The sequence below is a fragment of the Helicoverpa armigera genome, chromosome 13 (assembly GCF_030705265.1).
Source record: "Helicoverpa armigera isolate CAAS_96S chromosome 13, ASM3070526v1, whole genome shotgun sequence".
In the NCBI taxonomy this organism is placed as follows: domain Eukaryota; kingdom Metazoa; phylum Arthropoda; class Insecta; order Lepidoptera; family Noctuidae; genus Helicoverpa; species Helicoverpa armigera.
The window spans coordinates 503,159-524,985 of NC_087132.1; the positions used below are offsets into that span (position 1 = coordinate 503,159).

At 36.9% G+C, this 21,827-nt stretch overlaps 1 long non-coding RNA gene across 1 annotated transcript in view; it reads right to left on the minus strand.

Moving 5' to 3' along the window:
- Positions 1–334: 334 nt before the first annotated feature.
- The window catches only part of LOC135117735 (uncharacterized), a 283,146-nt gene continuing 261,653 nt past the window's right edge, over positions 335–21,827 (minus strand). Inside the window, exon 2 of the long non-coding RNA XR_010277095.1 lies at positions 335–701. This is a non-coding gene — a long non-coding RNA (uncharacterized LOC135117735). The remainder of the gene's footprint in view (positions 702–21,827) is intronic.

Consider the following 21,827-nt stretch of genomic DNA (forward strand, 5'->3'; position numbering starts at 1 on the left):
AATGAAATTACTTAATATATTAAGATTAAACAGTACATTTTTTTTATTAAGATATATACGTGGTTATAATTAAATTATATTTTTTTTATGAAGATATATACGTGGTTCTAATTAAATTATAATTTTTCTATTTTTTTATTAAGATATATATATATATATGTATATACGTGGTTATAATTAAATTATAATTAAATATTTAAAATATAATTTAATTATAACGACGTATATATCTTAATAAAAAAAAAATACTGTTTAATCTTATTTTAAGTTACTTAAACCAATGTTGAGAAGAATTATTTTTATTTTTTAAAGTGAATTTTAAATGATGATAATGTTGACTTTTAATAATTAAGTTTATTGTTAAATAAAGAAATTGATCTAATACAATCTTTCTTTATTAATTCTTAAAAAAATCACCCCTATATTCCTTTTCTAAGCTACTGGACGCGAACTGGACCATGGGTGGACGCGAATTGGATTTTGTGGACGCAAACTGGGTAAAACGCCTAATTTTGAGGTTTATCGATTTAAATAGAAAACGTAAGATATTTCTAATACAACTGAAATTTAATCTTAAAATAGAGTATATAAGGAATACATTACACAAATTTGACATGGAAATGAGTGCTGGAGCATTTTTATTATCGCCGTCAAACTTGCCAACTGCACTAAATGGTCGCCAACAGGCGAAATGACCCTACCTACCTGTCCGATATACCGAAAATATTTTATGCAATTGGAAATCCGAGCAACATGCCAGTTCCGGCTGTGAGTTGTATTCATTTGGCCTTTCCCAAATATTAAGCGGTGGTGATGAAGTCCAGGTCACAGAAGAGATACCTACCTATCACGTGGCAACATTTACTGCGAATTGCCAAGTCATCGGAAATAAAAATGCGCAATTCTGATAAGATGGCCAGGTCTTGTACATTCACGTACCTATCTGATGTTTTGTGTAATTTGGGCTTTTCCGACTCCAACCAAGTATTAAATCATCAATAGAAATTATAATCAAGTGATAACAGGTAGGCATGTATTTTATCTGTTGACGCAAACAGGTAGTTTATAGTTGTAATCAGCTAACACGCGAGGTGTTTCCCTTACTTTGTCCTCCTTCCACGTAGCAACGAGGCAACAGACAAATGTGTTTTTTGCTAATTGTTCGTGTCTAACAAACTTCTATTTAAGAGTAGGATAAATGCAAATGTTGTGGTTTTACGCTTATTCAAAGTCCAAAAGTTCAACGTGTTGTACGTTGTACCGAACTGTAATTATTGAGCTGTATCCGGTTTTAGATTCGGGTTTTTTTGGCCCCGCACTTACCTACACCAATGCCTAATGTATGGGGATATACCTACCTATCTAATATAAGAGGTCAAAGATTACACTTTTATTATAATCACTTCATGGTCAGCTGTTGCCTGCCAAAACCAATTACGGCGTGTTTTATCTATGTATGTATCTGAACAAAAGGCCTACCGCAACACAATACTGGGGGCAGCACGCAACAGGGTCATCTAGTTGCCTCCCTAAGTGGAAGAACTTTTGTACTGGAATAGCGAGTGACGCCCACATTGCTAACGAGCCCGTTGCAAGCGATGCGAGGTGGCGGTAGATTTGATTCTGTAGGCGTAGTCCCGCTGAGCACGGCGATAGGCCGAATAAAGTGATGTAGCCTGCATCACGACCAGTAAACGAGTCATAATATACGTCATAACAATCACGTTACCTCAGAGGTCATCGACCGTGTCAGCGTTGACGATGATGACGACACTCTCGTGAGCTCACAGCCCTGACGTCACTTTTCTCGTGAATACTACTCACTTATCTAGTATTCATTTGTAATGTCATAAAATGAGCTGTTGTACTCGCATCAATGCCGAGTGACTAACGTTTGTTTATGTGAGTACATGTAAACTTAAGCCAGAAAGTTTACTTGTTTTGGTTTAATTCGGGCTTTATTGTACAGATCTACACTACAGTGTAAATATGTTAGAATGTTTTTAAAGGTTATCATTCATTGTATCCGAAATGAATATTATAAAATCACAAAAAAAAAAAACAATACAAGTTGAACAGACATTTGATACGATGTGATGAAGAAAATTTTGTTTTCTTTCAACACCATTAGTACCTAGATATTTCCATAAGAATAACTCATTGTAGGAAACGTCGTCTTGTATTCAACGTTAAGAAAATTATATGTCGTTAAAGTACATTTGTTTACGAAGGTATAATAAATCCATCTTTCAGAATGCATTAAATTATGTACAGCATCTAATATCCTGCTGACATGTAACGTTAATTAAAATTACGGGCGCCATTTTGAATATCGCACGTGATCGTAAATCAATTCCCCGCCAACTAATTGGTTTTATTCAATGTACTGGACCATAGTTGTTAATAGTGCAGCTTAATATTTTAATTGGGGTGAATTATCTGTAGTATTTGGTCATGCCATGTGACGTCACAAAGCAGTTATCGCAGCGCCCGCGGGCCCTGTAATACGATGGCTCCAATGTGCGAATATGAACGAAACAGCGCTGCACAAATGGATTTTTGATTCATAACGAGCCATTTTATGAACGCGATACAGGAATACGTAATTTGACACCATATAACTGAGTGTTTGTGCCAGGGATCGCTTTGTGTGCCCGATGGAGTAAACTGTGACTGCTTTTCAGTATTTTTGCAGCAAATATGTACATAAAGAGATTGCTTTCAGCTTTTGAAGTACGTATGTCCGGAATACGATTTGTATCCTTCTCGGTACTCATAATGGACAGGGATTTGACGGGCAGTTGAGTAACCAACATGAATATTATATGATTAAATCGAAATCCACCTTCAGCTGACTTAACTTTCTTATCATCCCAGCTTAGTATTTCCCATTCTGTGGTTAATATTAAAGAGCTTATCGAGTTCTTGTCCGGTGCCACCTCACCATCAACAAAATAGATGTACCTAGTTCGAATTAATAAACGTACTAATATTATTTCTACATCTAAACGGATGGGAAATACCTTAAGGGATACAGGTATGTACAGTGATTAACGCTGAGTTATGTCAATGTGTTTTTTTTTGGGATGGTCGTTTTTTAGAAATTCCCACGACCCATATTATAATTTGGTGATATCCGACCAGTTAACGTGGGAACAGCCGCTTGACCTTCTGCTTGAAGTAAGCCGTTTTAGGGGCAGGGTAGATCGATGACTTATGAACTAAGGTCTTAAATCGGGCCTATTTATGTAGTGCGTAATTAGCCACTGTTCGTTGTCTGAGTGTACCTACGTCTATCCTATGTGAAGTATGCTTTTGGTTCCGTTTCATCGACCGGGACTATTGTAATAAGTATGCTTGGTTCATTTATGCTAGTGCGATCATCATCATGATCAATTAAAAATAAGTAACTTTTCCTAAACAATTTGCGACCTTTATACCTCCCTGGTAAACATGTTCACTATGGCATCATCAATTCTATTTCGTTTTATTGTTGTATTGTATTGTCCTGACATAAAAAAAGAACAAGGTAATGTGATTTTCCGCGCTTGCAAACCTTTTATTGAATTTCCCTCAGCAACGTAATTTCCAGAAGATTTTACCCATTGCTTGTCAGTACGCTATCAAATTGTTTATTTGGCGGAGTATTTCCATGATATGAGCAATATACCTAATCATTTTCGCTTCAGTGCCTACTCTTTTGAAGTAGCAACATGACGAATTTGACGTTCTGTTGCTACTAGAATAGAAAAGTTCACGCCGGATGCATATTTTTTAGTAAACAAAAATACCAGTTGCAATGTGCCCTGTGATTCACAGCACGTGTACCATACTCGTAGTATGTACTTCAAATTTGGTTTTTCCCGTTGATAAATATAACATTTTACGACTCAAACCGCATTCGTGCTCATTAGGGTTCTGTACATTTGAAATTAAAATTGTGGTTTGGCGAAAATCTTATTGTATTTTTAGCATCCATGTTTACTGTGCGGGTCTGGTCTGTTTGTATTCCTATTTATATGATCAGTTAATAAAGGATCTTTGTTATCACAACCGAATGTAGGTATCTGGTAGCCATTTGTGAGTTTGCCAGATTTTTGGCTAAGTAAATTATAAGATATCTTTGCAGAGTTTCTTGTTCCAGTATAGTAGTTGTTCAAAAAGTAATCTGTCAATACGTACAACCCTGACAGCAGCACGGACAACCTACATATGTGGTGGGAAATCCAACTGCCTGATCCGGTTGGACTCTCTATATTGAAACCTGCTTCGTTTGTCTGTAGCTTTAAACATTTTATTTTATTTTCGTCATCAATATGATATTAGGAATCTCCACGTGGAATTACTAGACAGGTGTAGTAATCCTGACTATAGGTACAATCATAGTTTAAAAGACCGGTTCAGATATGTACCTACCAATAGTTGATAGTTGAAACCATTGCACATTGACACGAGGCAGATTTGTCGTCAATTTGTCACGTATAAAACTCTGTTTATTTTTTTGGAATTGAAGAGCGGCCTAATGCTTCGTCCAGATCTTCAGAGTATTCTGGATAAATTTATACCTTTCTGCTCAAGGAAGAATTCAGGAATTATGATCCACAGATTGTTATGCATAGCTGGAACAGTCGGATATAACAAACGTTCGATACTACGTTTGTTTTAGATATGAACAGTAGGGTCGAGAAGTTGGTATACTGCGCGGACGCTGGTAAAACCAGCTGGAAAACCCAGCCCATTATCATCAATGACTGTAATCACACACAGATAGTGGAATAATTGAAGGTTGTACTATCAATACAGTTTAATGAAATGACTTGTTTGCAATCAAACATGTTTTTATGCCTAATCAGACGAGATATGAGATAACGTTACCGGGTAGTAGCTAGACCATTTTTGATTACTGCCGCTTAACCTTCTCAGTGGTGGTCTTGGTCTTCTGGTTAGAGCACCACCAGTCTCCCAAGTACGAGGGTGTGTAAATCTATTCTAAGTTATTGTAATTTATAGGTATATCAGTCTAGTCAAAATGTCTAGTAAACCAGAATCGCCAATCCTCCTGGATCAAGCGTGTAATGAATCTGAACCTTATCTGTGTGAGAAGAGGACTGTTCCCTGCAGGGGAATATAAAAAGGCTGATGATGAAGATGGTTCAACATTCTGGCGTCATTTTATGCGATCTTAACAATATTTTATACCACATGAACCTTAGCACGCTTTAAAGCTCCAAAGTTCACACTACCTGATTAATTCATATACATAATAGGTAAGATGTCCTAGTTGGTCAAAGGTTAAAATTTGCTTTTTATTTACAAGCGTGATTGGCGAGTCAAAATTGTGACCCGTGTTGAAGGTGTGTCTTTTCCCTTCAGTATCCATAACTATACCATACTAAACTTTTAACTGTTGCATATTAGTTGGAAAATTATTTGAGTGCACTGTCACTACTTACTGACCAAGCTTATTTCTGATTAAACAGTAATAGGTCACTTTTATATAGACCCATCAAAATACGTCGCGCTCAAATCAATGACCTTGCATTAATTGCCTTAATTGTGTGGAGACACAATAGAGGATTTTGAGTGAACAGGTCTACACACTGATAATTATATGTAGATACTCATAGTTGTACGATCGATTTGTGCTATGCTAATTTTATCAAACGTTAAGAGTTGATTGACGTTTGGCATTCAGAATTTTGAAGACAGTTATGGTAAAAAATAGTGCTTTAATAATTAATTGACGGGAAGAGAAGTGCATTAATGCAGCTTCTGATTATATCGAAGGTTGCTATTTAAGCGCATTTCTTACGAGTACTTAGCTGTTTTATTACCTACAATGTATTTAAATATGTTATTTCACAGAACAACACCCATATAATATGTTGGGTTAATCCAAAATGTCAAGATCGGATTATTATCATTTTCAGTTTTTCCAAGTTTTTGAGGTCATTGACACAATGTTACTTACAAGCCTTTGTACATGGATTTAAGCTGTGTTCACACCAAACAGACTGTCTGCCACCGTTACGCAGTCTATTGTATTTCCATGCATACTCACTTTTTCGTTCAGATATAACCGACCGACGATACGTTATAACGCTATGCGTAGACGCTGACATTCTGCAGCCGATTGCCATTTTACGTTTACACTGGGGCTCACAGTAAGCCTGCTCACATTAGACAGTCAGTTTGGTTTGAATACAGCCTTATCCGTGTTACAATTTCACTCAGTTATGATAAGACTGTTTATAGGTATTTAACTTGGTAAAACATAAAAAAAACACTATATCTTCATACACTATAGAGTTCTTCGTGGAGTTCCTTAAATCTTTTTAAATACAACGTGTTTTAGTTTCGTCCGATAACACCAGAATGACAACTCGTGGAATGGAATGATTATTAAAAAAAAACGACACAGCTGTTTTTTTTAACTTGTCATTTGCATATTTTCTGAGGTATGTTGACGACCTTACTACCAGACCGCATTATCATCAAAACGCTTAACATGCCAAAAAAAACCCGCGAAGTTTCATCGTGTCACACAAGAGGTCGATCAGCTGACCGCAGGGTCCATGGGGTTTCTCCCCCACTCGCTACTTGTGTGATCAATGCTTTATGTTGCAGAGGTGAGGGTCGGCTGTATTGTATCTCTGTTTGGATTAGTTAGCAAGGGTTTGTTTAGGACTCCACTTGATATCCTGATGATACGACGAGTGTTGGTTTGAGCCACTTAAACTAATGTAGGTAAGTATGTTGTGTATGTGTCAGTATATTCTTCAATTATTTTACTCATCAAAGAGTACAATACACTAATTATCTCAATGGTAAACGTATAAAGATTTTATCTAAATGTATTTGTAGCATGAGTCATAAACTGATAAATGATTAAGTAACAATAGTTAGGTACCTATTTGTTGCTCGGGCAGTCCTGACATTTATCTGCAAACAATAAATAATCATTGACTTTAAAGGTTCCGCATGCGGGTTTTTTGTTTAATCTAAAAGTATATTAGCATTTATTTTTCCCTTATTAATTTTGAAATGCGATAGAAACTCCACTTATATCAGTAGCAATTTTACGCCAAACGTATCTATTGAGATGATTTAATTGTTTGTCGCCCAAATACTCTAGCTAGATTCTAGGGTCAGAGCAAAGAATGCTACTTTTTATACGGGTGCGGGAAGTAGCTCACGGGATGCTAGTCAAACCTAGGAAAACATCTGGTAATTAGTATTTTTTGAAGATCAAGGCGTGTCATTAGTAAAAATACGAGAAACATCGCTTTGGATCATAAATGTAAAAAAAAATCAGTCCGTACTTCAGTAGAAAAACTTTAAATAAAAGTGAGCTACTTAAGAAAAAGTAACTAAAATATTTGACCAATCGATAAAAACTTTTCAGTCAGAAGCTTTTAAAAATTTCTTTAAAACAGTTTTAACTTTGTAAGTTTCATAAAGTTGGTCAACCTTTTAATGAATGGGTTTCCTTGGCGAGGCGGTTCCAGCGAACAGTCCGAGAGCTCGTCTGTCGGACTCCGTCAACTTAAACTTAGAAACTTAATTAATTACTTACTGCTGTGTCATCATCGCTTGTTAGTACAACTCGAGTTTTGTGCAAATATTATTTTCTCTAAGTTGTCTATGAGTTTTCTTATTAGAATAAAATTGTAGTTTTCAGTCACAAGAGGTTTGGTGTACAAGTTAAACAGTTTGCCCTTTTACTAGTTTTATTCTTGTTCCCAAAAGGTTTTAGCGATTGTCTCAGAGACCTGAAAAAATGTTATATCTCTTTATCTTGTTTCATCATACTAAAATAGTATAAAGATGAAGAGTTTCTTTGTTTGAAAACTGAAATAATATAGGTATACCTACATAGGTACTTATTTTAACAAGAAGTTAGCATTTAGTTTATTTGTACCTTCATACATTTTTCATGAAGTACAAGTTTCGACGGGACCGTATCTGTCCATCCGTTCGTCTATCACCGGGCTGTATCTCATGAACCATGCTGGCTAAACAATTGAAATTTTCACAGGTGATGTGTTTCTGTTGCTGCTATATCAACAAATGCTGGAAACTATGTTGTAATAAATATTTTAGGGGGTACGGAAACCTTCGCGCACGGGGCTGACTCGCACTTGACGTTTTTTTTGTTAGAGATAAGAATGATTGACTCAAGGGAAGTCCATGTCACAATATTGTTATTTTCCTCGCGTTTGAAAAAAGCCGATGACGACAGCTTTTCTTAATATTGTGTCAAAACAAATAAGTTATTTGGAGCACATTCAGTTATTCTGAATAATCCGGCGCGTTTACCGCATGGTATTAGGGTTAAGAGACTCGTCGGCCTGGATTCTAGGTAAACTATTTCCGTTGTATCGGAAAGCACAGTCATTTACTATTCGGACTGTCCTTATACGAGATTTTAACCTTCCGATTGTACTACCGAAAAGATTGACACAACAAGTTACCTAGATACTTTCGCATGTACATATTGGTAAAACAGTTTAACAGGTGTGTGGTCTCACTCCACTTTTGGCGGCTTAATCATAGCCACCCGTAACGCGAGACCATAATAAAGTTTAACAATTTCGCCGCCATTTTCCTGTAGGTGTGGTTGGCGGGAAAACCTTCTAAGTAAACTGTGAGCATCCTGCTCTTGACCCGGGTCAACGAGCCAAATGCCAAGAACCGCGGTTAGTTAGTTTAAACTCTTTATTGTTCTCATGTTTTTGGATTTAACCGCAACGGTTATTAATGTCGGTATGCTTTGAGTAAGTGGATCGATTCATTGTTGAATAGTTGCTATGAGTCTTTGTCCAAGGATTTATAATTAGAAAGATTTGTTTTGTTCCAAAGCTCTTTCTATGAAGGTTATAGGTATGATGGTCTTTCCTAGTTCAGTGTTGTGTGGAATTGTTTGTGATCTTTATAGTAGGGTATTTTGTGGTTACGGAGTTTACCTACAGACTTTTATCGTAATTAGATGACAAATGAGTAAATATTCCATCTGATGGCACGTGCTGAATGTCGCTTCTGGATGTTTGCCATGACTCTCAATGCCTATTTATCTTTAAAATCAAGACTTTGTCATCATCGTGCAATACCTTTGTATCATTGCAAATGCTTTGTCATCTTAAACATAAACTTGAGCTGGAAACCCCGTGTTCCTTTTTATAAAACTATTATTTTCAATTATTGTATTATTGCTAGAACTTAGGACAACTTAGGTATACATATTTGAACTTGCCAAGGTGTACCTAAATATACGGCCTTGACCGACATTCAATTTTCCCAGTTCTTTTATGCTATTGGAAATTCAAGAACGAATCCGTTTTCCTCATATTTGTGATTCCAAAACTTACCGCGCACGTAAATTCCTCAAAAAACATATGTTTTGATGACATTAGAGGTTACGGGGTATCCCGTTAAGCAATATCTAGGCACAATTTAGGTCTTATACAAAGGCGTCATAAAGCAAAGCGGTGCTATTAAGCACGACTCGAGCTAAGCGATTTACGAGCGACACGCTAGTAAGGACCTATAAAGTTTTATGGAGCGCTATTGTTCACATTTCGGCCGACATGGAGCATTGGAGCCGCTTCCATTGAATGCAGCGGCTTCGGCAGACGAAGGGGCGAAATCAATTGCAGATTGCACCGGCAGCCTACATGCGAACATTTTTTCGTGGCCTTTCGTTTGCAACTGTTTGTTTAGCAAGTTTTGTGTAGATTGGAAATGCATTGTTTTGGTTCGATGAACGCGGAATGGAATTTTAAGGCTGCGGGGTTCTTTTGAAGTATTTTCACTCGTATTTGGTTTCGGTACTTCCCTTATGGTCCAATAGTCATCATAACGGTTCTCTTTATAACTGCGGATTCTATATAAGGTAGATGGGTTTTCTATGAGGAAGTAATAGTCCCGAATTTAAATGTGTTTGTTGGGGAAGTGCTGATTGTCTGTTAGGGATAATACGCAGTACAAGACCAGGATGTTTGGAGTTTCAAAGGCACTACGTTCACCAGTAGCAGTTCTGGATGTTGATTTGATTATTTGGTAGATTTGATAGCTGTTGTAATTACATTGATAATGTTGATCTCAAACAAACAATTATGAATGATTGCTCTTTTACTTTTGTCTATGACGTGGTATTTATCTTTTAGGGTCGCCCATAGCATGATGTTTTTATCATCGGGGAATTTCGATTCAGCTGAATATGTACCTAATATTTCTTTTCCTTATTGTTGTAAGTTTTCTGAAATAAATTGTCATTTCTTATATCTTTTTATAATTACAAAGTTAAAGGTTATCCATGCCTTACCAAAATAATTATATAATGTAGGTAATAATAGGCAAACTCCGGCTCACTCGGCCGCTACCGTTTCGCACCACCCGAACATACTAAATATTACATAGAGAGCATAAAAATATAAAGATCGGATTACCAGCGCAATTGTATTCAAAACTTTTACGTACATGACGTATTTAATCAAACATAGTTTGCCATATTATTTTCTGTTTAGTAAATCATCAAAAGTACTCTCTCTTCTCTAGTTTTCCACAAATAAGTGACCCTTTCAGTTCCAGAACACTCTTAAAATCAACCCGTATTTATTAGCAATTATCATTCACCACGTGTCTGACCACAACGGTGTAAACAAAACGATGGTTACTCAAGACGTCTAAAACCCATTTTGTAAGTAAGTGCTAATATAATTTCCATGTTTTTCCTCATGCATTGTTTGTAAACTGATAGTAAGGCGTAGTAAACTTCGACCAGTTCTGATGAGAGGTGCTTGACTCATGGCTTTGGAGGAACCGGTCAGGATAGCAGTTTTTTCAAACCCATATATCATTTTCCTGTAGGTATGTGCTGTGTCACTTATGATGTGTTTTACCTAAGTATGATATGGTTGATTGATATGTAGATAAAATGAACATCCGCTATTAAAATACAGGGAGTGAAAGTGAGTATTTGGGGAAATTACCTACATAGTACGTTTTGTTGGGGTCTTGATATCAATCAGCTCTATTTAGCGTAACTAGTCTTTAGTATAAATATTTCTTTCTTGTTTAAAACTGAAAACAGTCTGCAGCCTGCAAATCCTCAAGTGGAGATATATCTAATAAGCTGTATTTTTTTTCATTTATAAGCAAACCACATTTTATTTCAATTATTAGTGGTTTTAAGTAAGTACTTATTACTCACTTCAATAGACACTACATCCAAGTGGTATTGAACTATTGAAGTACCTGTAATAAGCTATGATCCATTGTAGATAAATATGACTAAATAATGAAACTTATAAAGCTTACATTATTACTGAATATTGTTTGTGGGAATATGTTTCAGGGAAGTCCCTACGTTGGTTTGGTTACCCAATTTTATCATGAAACTGATGTTTTTATTCATGAACTAGATTGCGTATAGTGCAGGACTGTCCAATTAATCATATCCTCATCAAGAAACAGTCACGTAGTCATTAGAAGACAATGGAGCGGTTTCTTTGTAACTTTCACCAGTTCAGGTGGGGTGAGGGTTTAACCCGTGCGAGGCTGCTCACTATCCTTATGTGCTGTCAGTTGTTTGAAATGAGGTCGCAATGTGTAAGTTCAGATTCATCAGAAAAAATACTTGACCCTTTTATCTGCTCCTCTTATGACTAAAAAAACGATTGCTTGTTAGTATAATAAAATTGTGATCGTCAATTCGTCATCTATTCAGTTTCAAATTAGTCATACTACGAAATAGAAGGATTAAAACAATACTGAGGTAATACATCTTAATATTACGATTTGTTAACTAGAATTTCCGAACGATGTCTGAACCCATTGAGTTGAAAGTTGAAATTTGGCATTGACAAAAGTGGGATCCTAGAGAACGCTAAACTCTCCATTTTAATTAAAAATAGCTCGTGGAAATAGCTTGTGGTTCTAATACGGAAAAACTTTAATCGTCCTATTGGTATCTATAATAAGGTGCACGCCCAAAAAAAAACTACAACAAAAATAAAGCTCAGTTTAAAAAAGAATAATGACATGTCCATCAGACTAGCGATAAAATACAATGCAGATGGAGTTACGAAGGCTTTAGCATATTTATGTTCGTTAATTGTCGACGAGGACAGAACATTTGTTGTGTTGAAGCTTCAATCCTGATGTATGAACGGTCAACACAAAGTGCTAACTATGCTGTTTGCCAGTTTTTATGTGTGTTAGCTGACTGAGCTCACGGCAGCCATGTTAGTTCATGCCTAGTTTGAGAGTTGCTATTATTTAATTTAATATATGAAGTTAGGTACTCTGTTTTATTGTCATGGCAGAGCTTTGATATAGTTTATGAACTTTTCAAGTTAAATGGTTAGCTTTTCCTAATGTGTCATAATTCTATACCTATAGGATGGAAGTAGGTACGGATTTGTTGTCTATCACTGTGAAAAGTATCTTTTACGTAGCCGTAATAAACCTTAAAGTTATCTTAAGCTACACATGCTCTGTAAGATAACTTTCTAAAATTCTTCAGTAGGTACCTACGTGGAGTTTCTCATCGTAAAATACTCGATGCAATTTTATTTTTCCTCAATTAATTCACTGCTGTATGTATGCTGTATTTTAATACCCACGTAGGTACCTAGTTTATAGATTACGGCTAACCACAAGATAATGGCGAGTGCATTATAGGTACATATATAGAAATTCGTTGCGATTGGAGTGCCAAAATAATGATGTGGCATTATCGCACAAAAACTAATAGGTATGGAGACTAATTTTAAATTGGGGGATAAAATTATTCATTTATATCGGTATGGTCAACATTACATTACATGTTACACCCAAAATTCAAACAAATCAATGGCTTGCCGTGGGGCTAACCCACCGGGTATATGAAAGGTGTACCGATAATATTTATTATCAAAATATTGAGATTTAAAATAGCGAAATAGGAAGTTGTTTTTACGGAATGACGGATATTCTCTACTTTTGTCCTCCGTGAATATTCTAAACATGATTCACCTAGATATTTTTATCACTCTAAAAGGAAACCTCAAAACGAGACAACAATAAACTTTCAACTAAGACGATGAAACAAGTTTACTTCCAGTTATTTTCATTGTCCGCGAAAAACTCGGGATCAGCTAGCAGGATTACAGAAGTGCTGAGTCGCAGCGTCATCTCTGGCTGGCGAGATGCCAAAGTAGCGAGCCACTGTTCGAGGAATTATGATGAACCAGCTCCTTTACTTAGCTGCCGGCTGACTAGCAAGCAGCCTTGATAAATGGACCCACCCAATGGTATCCGGCATTTGTCAAACGTCTTCGCCCAATAGAAATGTTTTATTAACGAGAAAAAGTTGGATTGGCTCCTTTTGAACGATAACAGTATAAATCGATGTGCTGTTAAAATTGAATGTATTTTTTTGCCTAGGCGTGGAACTTTTGGTGTAAGGAATTGGTAGATCGTTCTATCATAATAATAGACCCTAAGTAATTCGTAAAATATGTACGCAGTAGCACCTTACCCGATCTAACACATATGGGACTGCAGCATTGTCCATTATTTTATATTGCAATTTAATTGCATTTACAATAATCCATTATTAGTGTGTGGGCTATCACAGTCGACGTAATAGATGCTGCCGCCCAATTACCATCTCGTAAGCACTTGTACATATAAAGTCGTAGTTATAGTAGATGACCATTGCGGGATTTAATGTGTATCAGCGCATGCATGCACAATGATGTAAATAATTACTTATGAAAGATAGGACACACATAGTTTGGTCCATAAAAGATTCCCAATCTTTTTTTTAAGTTGGACTTTTGACTTTCTTGGGTTATTTTGCAAGAGTATAATCTTTCATAATAATTTTGAAATTGAGCAACTACAAGATGAGTTGTTCTTAAGATAAGTATTTAAATATATACTTAAACACTGTTCACAAACACCAAATATGTCTAATGCGGTTTGCTGTGATAAGCCGTTGCAACACGATTTAAAGACTTTAATTATGTTGCAAGTATACTGTTATTATTTCACAACTATTTCGTAATTTAAGAAACTTACAAAACTACGGAAGTACAAAAGCTTGCATTTATGTCCTAACAATGTCTTCGTTAAACAATAATAAAGCCGCCACAAAGGCCGGGAAACAACGGTTTTACAATAAAAGTGCTTTTAAAAAACTGCATGGAATTCCCAGTATATAAATAAGTAGTCAGATATTCTTAGAAATGAACTCGAATGGGAGAATGTCATTAGAGCTGGTATTTTTGGCACAAATTTAAATCGTCATGGGTTTCCCAGCGTTCCTCCGTCTAATTTCTATGAATGTTTATTAATAATTTTAAGTGTTTGTTTGTGTGTCGTGCAACCTTTGGAGCTATTGAGTAATTAAAAATACCCATATCATTAATCAAATTCTATCATTCTACTCAGATGAAGTCAACAATGTCAGCCATGTTCCTATTATGTAAATCTGCATGGATGGAGAAATTATGTTATCGGCACTGGACAAAATGGAGTGACGCCGGCGGCAGAACCTTGTTAATTTAGGTATTTCCGTTCGGTTGAATTAATAATATACCTACTACATTTTTATCACTATTAATAATGTGGGAATCCGGATTTCCCTGTAATTGCGGTTTGTCCGTTAAATATTTAGTTAGAAATTAATTTACATCCATTACCTACTTATAGGATATCGAAGATGGGAAAAACGAGAAATGTGGACTTTGGTAATGGAAATACGTGAACTTTGTAATACCGATAAAATAACTAAATTATGTACCACAGGCGTGGACAAAGATACGATGGATGGATCGTGTAGGTGACATAGCTAGAAAGAATGTCAATTGTGAAGACATTTTGCGCCGATCTTGCGTATGCCTTAGCTTCTGAGTTCTATAAAGACTCTGTGTTCCTGCCATTATGTGCATTCTATATTTAGACGGAGCCAATCCCGAACAGGATAAAGTTTTACAGTCGAGCATTGAACCTGCGCGACTGCAAGAATGCCTACAGGAAATGACTTGAGATCACTGGTCACTTAATAAGACGGTTAGCTATCAGGGTTATTGTATTTTCCAAGTCAAGTTTGTTTTATTTTTCTTGGGGAAGAATGTTTTGTATGCATGGGTAACACTGGGCCCTCATTGCACTTTAATTGGACTGTTTGTCGTGCTTTTAAATTAATTATTTTTACAGTTATTGCCTTTTCTGTGTTTTGAGCGATCTTTGGGTTTTATTGAATTTTAAACCGACTTCCCAAAAAGGAGGAGGTTATCAATTCGGCCGGTATATTTTTTTTTTACAAATTCTATTCCAGCGAAAATCAAAAGTGCAGTAACTAAGAAGTACTTACCTAACATTAAAATTGACTTATAGACGACATTAGTGTTTATTAACATTTCAGTTTCTGGAAACAGGATTCTTAGTAACATCGTGTCAGGAATATCATGCGATTGTCATAGAGTGAGCACGTGAAACATTGAAATGCCCAGCGTGGTTATCGGGTTTTTATTATGTAGGCCTTCCCTAACGTATCCGATCATTCACGTAATAGATAGGTACTATCCGTTACTTCAAAAACAAGTGGGTTATAGTGCAAAACATTTCATCACTACAATGAGTCATGATATACGTCCTCTGATCATTTTGGACGTCTCATTTTACATTTCTTAGGACCAGGAACTAAAATTGTCAACAAAACAAATAGTATCAAACTATCTATTGTTTTCTATGACTCAGTGGAGGATAATAGAGTATTTTTCGATAAGTTATCGGTAAGTTCCCTTGTTCCGTGCACTGCATTGTGTGATGTGGACGTCAGGACATTGCGTTTGATTCTTGGATGTGCACGTTGTAAATAAACCACGAGTTGTGACGTCAATTGACAACATTAGCATCAAATCAATGGTGTTGGTAGAGCTGAATACTAAGAGTTCCCAGACTGCAAACTTCTAGTCGGCCGATAGTTTGTTTGGGCTCGAAAATCAGTATGAAGATGAATGGTGGTAAGCATATTATATATATGTTACCGTAAGATTACAAACATCGTTAGATTACAATCTATCTCGAGAGATTGTAAACTGTCGAATTATTGTGAACCGTAACATCTGATTGCAATTTAACGCATTATTTTTCGCTATATTATAATCTATCGATGAGAAATTGTCAAATTGTCAACTGTCCGAAAGCTCTCTCTGATTGGTCAGTCTTTTTGTAAGATCGACCAATCACGACCAGCCGTTCTGTTCCCATGGAGTTCCCGTAGAGTTAGGAATGAAATAGAGGTGTCAGTTAAATAAAATAAATGCTCTTCAAAAATTCTTCAAGTATTAAATTTATATAAAAATAACTCTTATAAAAATACAGTTAGGTATTTTGTCTTCAAATACAAACTAATATTTAAAAATAAAATAAAAGGGGTGTTAATTAAACAGGCTTCTTTTTAATATCATTATTCGCCCCCAAAAATGTATGTTGCCCTCTAAATTACTAAGTCAGCCACAATTAATAAAGCGTCGAGCATCTTAGTAATACTATCTTAGCCACGAGTTATCTTCCACTCTAAATACAACTCAGCATGATGGTTATTTTTTGCATCTAAATTTGTAGCATGCATTCTAACAGTAAACTTCTTAAATACTATTAAATGACATCATAAAAATATTTATTTACCTTCTAATTTTTTAACTCGTACCTACTGAGTTTTTTGTTTAAAATATAACACATCCCATATTAATTGACCCAGCATGGAAGTAAGCATGCAACATGCAGCAAGCATAACTTCTGTCACGGCTCCGGCGCTGCGGGGCTCCGGCGGTCCCATGCGAGCTTATCGTCGCAGATGGTTTTCACGCTCACCACCGCAGCTTCGGCTTGCTGGCCGGCAGTGCCGGCCAGCCTCAGCCGCGGCGGCGAGCGCTGAAACTACCTGCGCCTCAGCTCGCAGGCCGCCTCGCCCCTCCGCGCCTACGCGGTTTTGAATTGCACTCTAGGGGTAGGGCAGACAAGACTACGTGGAGTCGGTTTTGCAGCGATTCGTTTTCGTCACTAACTTCAATTTTTAATACAATTTTTAATTGTGTGTAATGAGTCTTAAAAATTAAGTACAATTTTTGATTTTATAAAAAATTAAACCGTCACTTATTTTTGCACGTCAAAGAGCTGTGTGTGTGTGACACCGGGAGTTGCAAAGAACCAAAGAACATTGTCTTTTTTGACGTTCTACCAATCAGCGCGCAAGATGCATTCCGTTCTACGCCAGTTGACAATTTGACCGCTCTACATCGCTCTCGATCTTACAAAAAGACTGACCAATCAGGGAGAGCTTTCGGACAGTTGACAATTTGACAATTTCTCATCGATAGATTATAATATAGCGAAAAATAATGCGTTAAATTGCAATCAGGTGTTACGGTTTACAATAATTCGACAGTTTACAATCTCTCGAGATAGATTGTAATCTAACGATGTTTGTAATCTTACGGTGACATATACATATGCAAAAATCAGGTAGATTGTATGGCCGGCTTCAAACTATCTGAAAACTTTAACTGGAATCGACATTTTCTAAAAACACATTTTTGCCAACCATCGCGTCGACTGTCGGCCGACTGTTTAGTGTGTCTTTGAGTATATAGACACCTATTTATGAATTAATACATAGGTAACTTTGGAAAATAGTTGGGAATCCCAAATACATAGTTTGCGGTGAATTGTGTAACAGGCAAACGAAAATACATAAAGAATTTGGCGAATATGACATATTGCAGTAAATTCCCAGACGCAATAAGACTAGCTACACCAGCCAGGCATAGTACCTATTCTGACTGGTGTTTCTAGACGCCGTATGGATAAACCCTATAGTCTAATATCAAATTATCCATACAAAATCAAATATCGTTGCTGGCATTAAGAGTGAGTTCAACTATAACTATGACTAAACGATAACCAACCGTGTACTTGCCGCCCACTGTGCGACTCAACTCGGCGATTTGACAATAATGATTCGGTTATCATTACAGTTACAGGGGGTTGCATATTTAAAGTGGTGTCGAAAAGTGCCGGAGTGGAGACCACGAGAACACCTTATAAAGGTCGCCGGAAGACGCTGGATGCAGGTCGCCTCCAACAGGTATCTGTGGAGATCTAAGGGGGAGGCCTATGTTCAGCAGTGGACGTCCTATGGCTGAGATGATGATGACGATGATATAGTTAAAGGGTGCAATAACAAAATTCCCTTAGTGTTACAAAAACGTTGGAATTTATCCTTGAGTTCTTCCAAGTAATATCTGTGACATTGAGAGAGCAAGTGACCCCAAAAATTGCCGGTTGAGAAACATGCAATAATTATGTGTCCGGAAATGTCAGGCATACCGCAAAATACCTCACTTGTGTTACTGATGGTTTTGATATTGGTAAAATAATTTTCAACATCAGTGCTGTATGCAGCTGAGTACCAGTGTTTTACATGGCGCGATTGCCTATCTTCTCTGCTCAACCCAGTTACTCGGGCAACCTAATACCCTCGTTAAGACTGGTTGTCAGACATTCTGGCTTTTGATTACATCCATCACTAATCATCAATTGACCAATTGCTCTTGTTAAAAGGTTAAAAGGCATCAATTAGTTTAAGAAACAAAGAAGTATACATATATTTTCTAAGAAAACCGATCCTTTTCCTGCTCTATTATCAATTTACTTACGTTCGGCACAAAAAACATATTTTCTGCGACAGACGTCCTCTAAACTCACCCTGACAATTAAAGATTTTCCAAGTAATAATGGAGAAAACCATGGAATTTCTAACCTAAGAATGCAATCTGCGTAGTTGTATGCTCGCGCGCGTCCGTGCTGGATTAAATACATCATTTGGGATTTCACAAAATATATTTATCGTTGAGTCATTGTACATGGAAAACGCAATCTGTTTGCAATAGATTGTTGTTGTTTTGAAAACGAAATTAAACTGCGTCATTGTTTATGGCGTAACTGCGTGATGCGACTGATTGAGACGAGCCCCTTATTTGTGTCATATAATGTAGCAAAACACTCTCAAGGTCGTATGGTTTTTTTATGTATCATAAACTTACTTAGGTATATGATTCACAGGGAAATTATTAAATAACGTTCTTTGGCGGGCGCTACTGAAGCGCCGGCGCTGCCACACACGTCCTGCACGTTCCTCACTATATTTAGCGTAATAGCTGCCATTGTGTGATGCGATTGTTTAAGTAGGTACATACATACTATGTAGATATCCCCGGCGTTCTGTCGGAAACGTTTCAAACAACATTTGGCTGCGTGCGCCGAAACTTCGCTAACTTTATCCAGCTGATATTCAGTGACGGGCCTTTTTGTTGAAACTCCGTTAAGCTGTTTGATGGAGCCAATCCAATTTTGGGCGCATAACTGTGCCTGTGTGACGCGAATGCGTGTTAAAAATGGTTACGATTTTAACGAGCCGAGGCCTAGGCCGTTTGTCAATGTCACCCACACATCACCGGGGTTGTTCCCCTCTTCATTCTTTACAGACTACCGTTTTTCATCTCGGAAATCGTAAACATGTGTAACTACGTAACAAACAATGTTGTGTAAAAACCGAAGTACTGTTTTCACGTTCGCAAGCGCTTCTAAAGTACAGTTTTATCGAGACGACTCATAATCGTACAATAAAAATGTTTACAGCAGCGACGTCACGCGGAAACGTAAAACCTTCTGATAATTTAAATTCACTTGAGTATGCCCTCTTCTTCAGATCAATAATCTTGGTAAGACTTTACGCAGTGATACACATTCATTTAATAAACGGTAACTATTACGGTCACCACTTTTTTCTGTGTTTACTTCTTGAGTCAGTTCTTAAAGAGGTGCTCGCTTTGCTCGACCCTTCTTGTCATTTTGGTCTCTTTTTCTTCCGATGATTACTTTTAGACCTATCAAACTATGTACCATGAAAATTCGTGCTCGCAACGCGTTTGCTTTTTTCCATGTTTATTTATCGAGTATTTCCTCAAACTAATTTAATTTAAAACCAATTTTACAGTTTCTAATGAATCCGTTTACCCAAATGACAAATGGCTTAACGTAATAAATGGTTTGTGTAGGTGCTTAACTCGAGTGTTATCGATTGTACATCTGATCCCCAAACAATCAAACGTCTCCCCACAACACTGGAGCGCACAGTCGGCAACACAATCTGCGCGACCACCGACACGCCGCTGAAATAGGATTGAAGGCGTCGCGGCGCCCTCTCAGCAAACACAGACTATCAAATATCTGCAGCTTCCCCTTTTGTCTCAGCTCACGGCGACACGTGCAAACCATAACGAGATTTTCTCAAACGGAGATTTAAAATAAATAAATCAATGGATTTGCGACAATATTTCGTGTTTCCCCAAACCTCGAGTGTTGCCAGCGGTTATATTACACCCCACATGTACGAACGTTTGGAACAAACAATGGTGCGCTACAAAGCCTTTGTTTTAACAATGTTGTTTGCTTCAGAAGTAGGGCTAAGTTAAATAAAAGAGAGTTCATCCATCGCTCGCTGCTCTGAAAGTCAAAGAAACACACTGTATCTGTTACATATAATCTTGTGAATTTTATTTTGTTACGTCGACTTGATGTTTGTTTGACTACACACTGTTTATGTTGCGTTAATTATTCTTGATTTTCATGTTTTTGAAAGTGCGCATGCTGGGGAGGGATTGGAGGTCGGAATGGAAAATTGTTATCGGGTTTCCCTACTAAAATATTCCCAGAATATTCCGGGCTCTAGATGCGGCTTCAATTGATGAGTGCAGGATATCAGCCAGTTATATGGTGTTATCAATAGAAAGTACAATGTACTATGAAGGAGCAAAAAGGTGTCTTTTGAATTAATATGTAACAATCACGTATCTACAATTATTTTTTATTTGTATGATGACGGTTCACGTTCTTTGTCGTCGTGATCGGAAACGAGCACATCTATTGTGTAATATATGTAGGCAAAAAAGTGAGCAATATGATCATCCAAATTCTTTAGACAGGTTTCAATATTTCCTCAAACATTTTCCTCAACGCGTTGAAAGTCCAGTCGGCAAAAATGATTGATACGAATAGGGAAATGCGTCTAACCGAATCGCGTTTGACCGATGTTAGTCGATTTTGTATCGAGTGAACATTCGCCCGGGGCCATGGTGTACGAGGGATGATGGATAACCCTCTTTTAATAGTAATGGACTCACGGACGTCCCCCGGGGCTATCATAAGATATATCTTGGCACTAACGATTCAGGGATCGAGCCCGTATTTAAATCGAGTTAGTAATATCAAGTGTAAATGTTTAAGTTTCAGAGTAACATTAATACAAAGCGTAAATACAACGGCTAAGTGAATTTAGTTACGAAATCCTAAGACGTAGCGACTAAGCTGTTTCTATTACATTACTTACTTGTTTGTTCTAATTTATTTTATAAGTTTTGATAACTTTTAACAAGATTTGTTTGCGAGACGCAGCCATGTGGCATTTTATATAATTTTTATTCAAATAACGTGTAGGTTTGATATTATAGATTAATTTAATGCTTTCTCCCGAAAGGTTATCCAGAACCTATCTAAAGAGCGCCTACATTTTGACATTTCTCTACTTCTCGTATCTTATCTAGACTGACAGCAAAACTAGTAATGATGGGAGTCCGTGGGAGTTCAATAAGGATTTATGAGTTTTTCGTTATTTCAATAGCATTTATATTTAATTAGGCAGTTTCAGAAAGTTCCGCTGTTAAACATTTGTGAAACTTAAAAGCGTTCTACAGCTTACAATCTTTGAACAG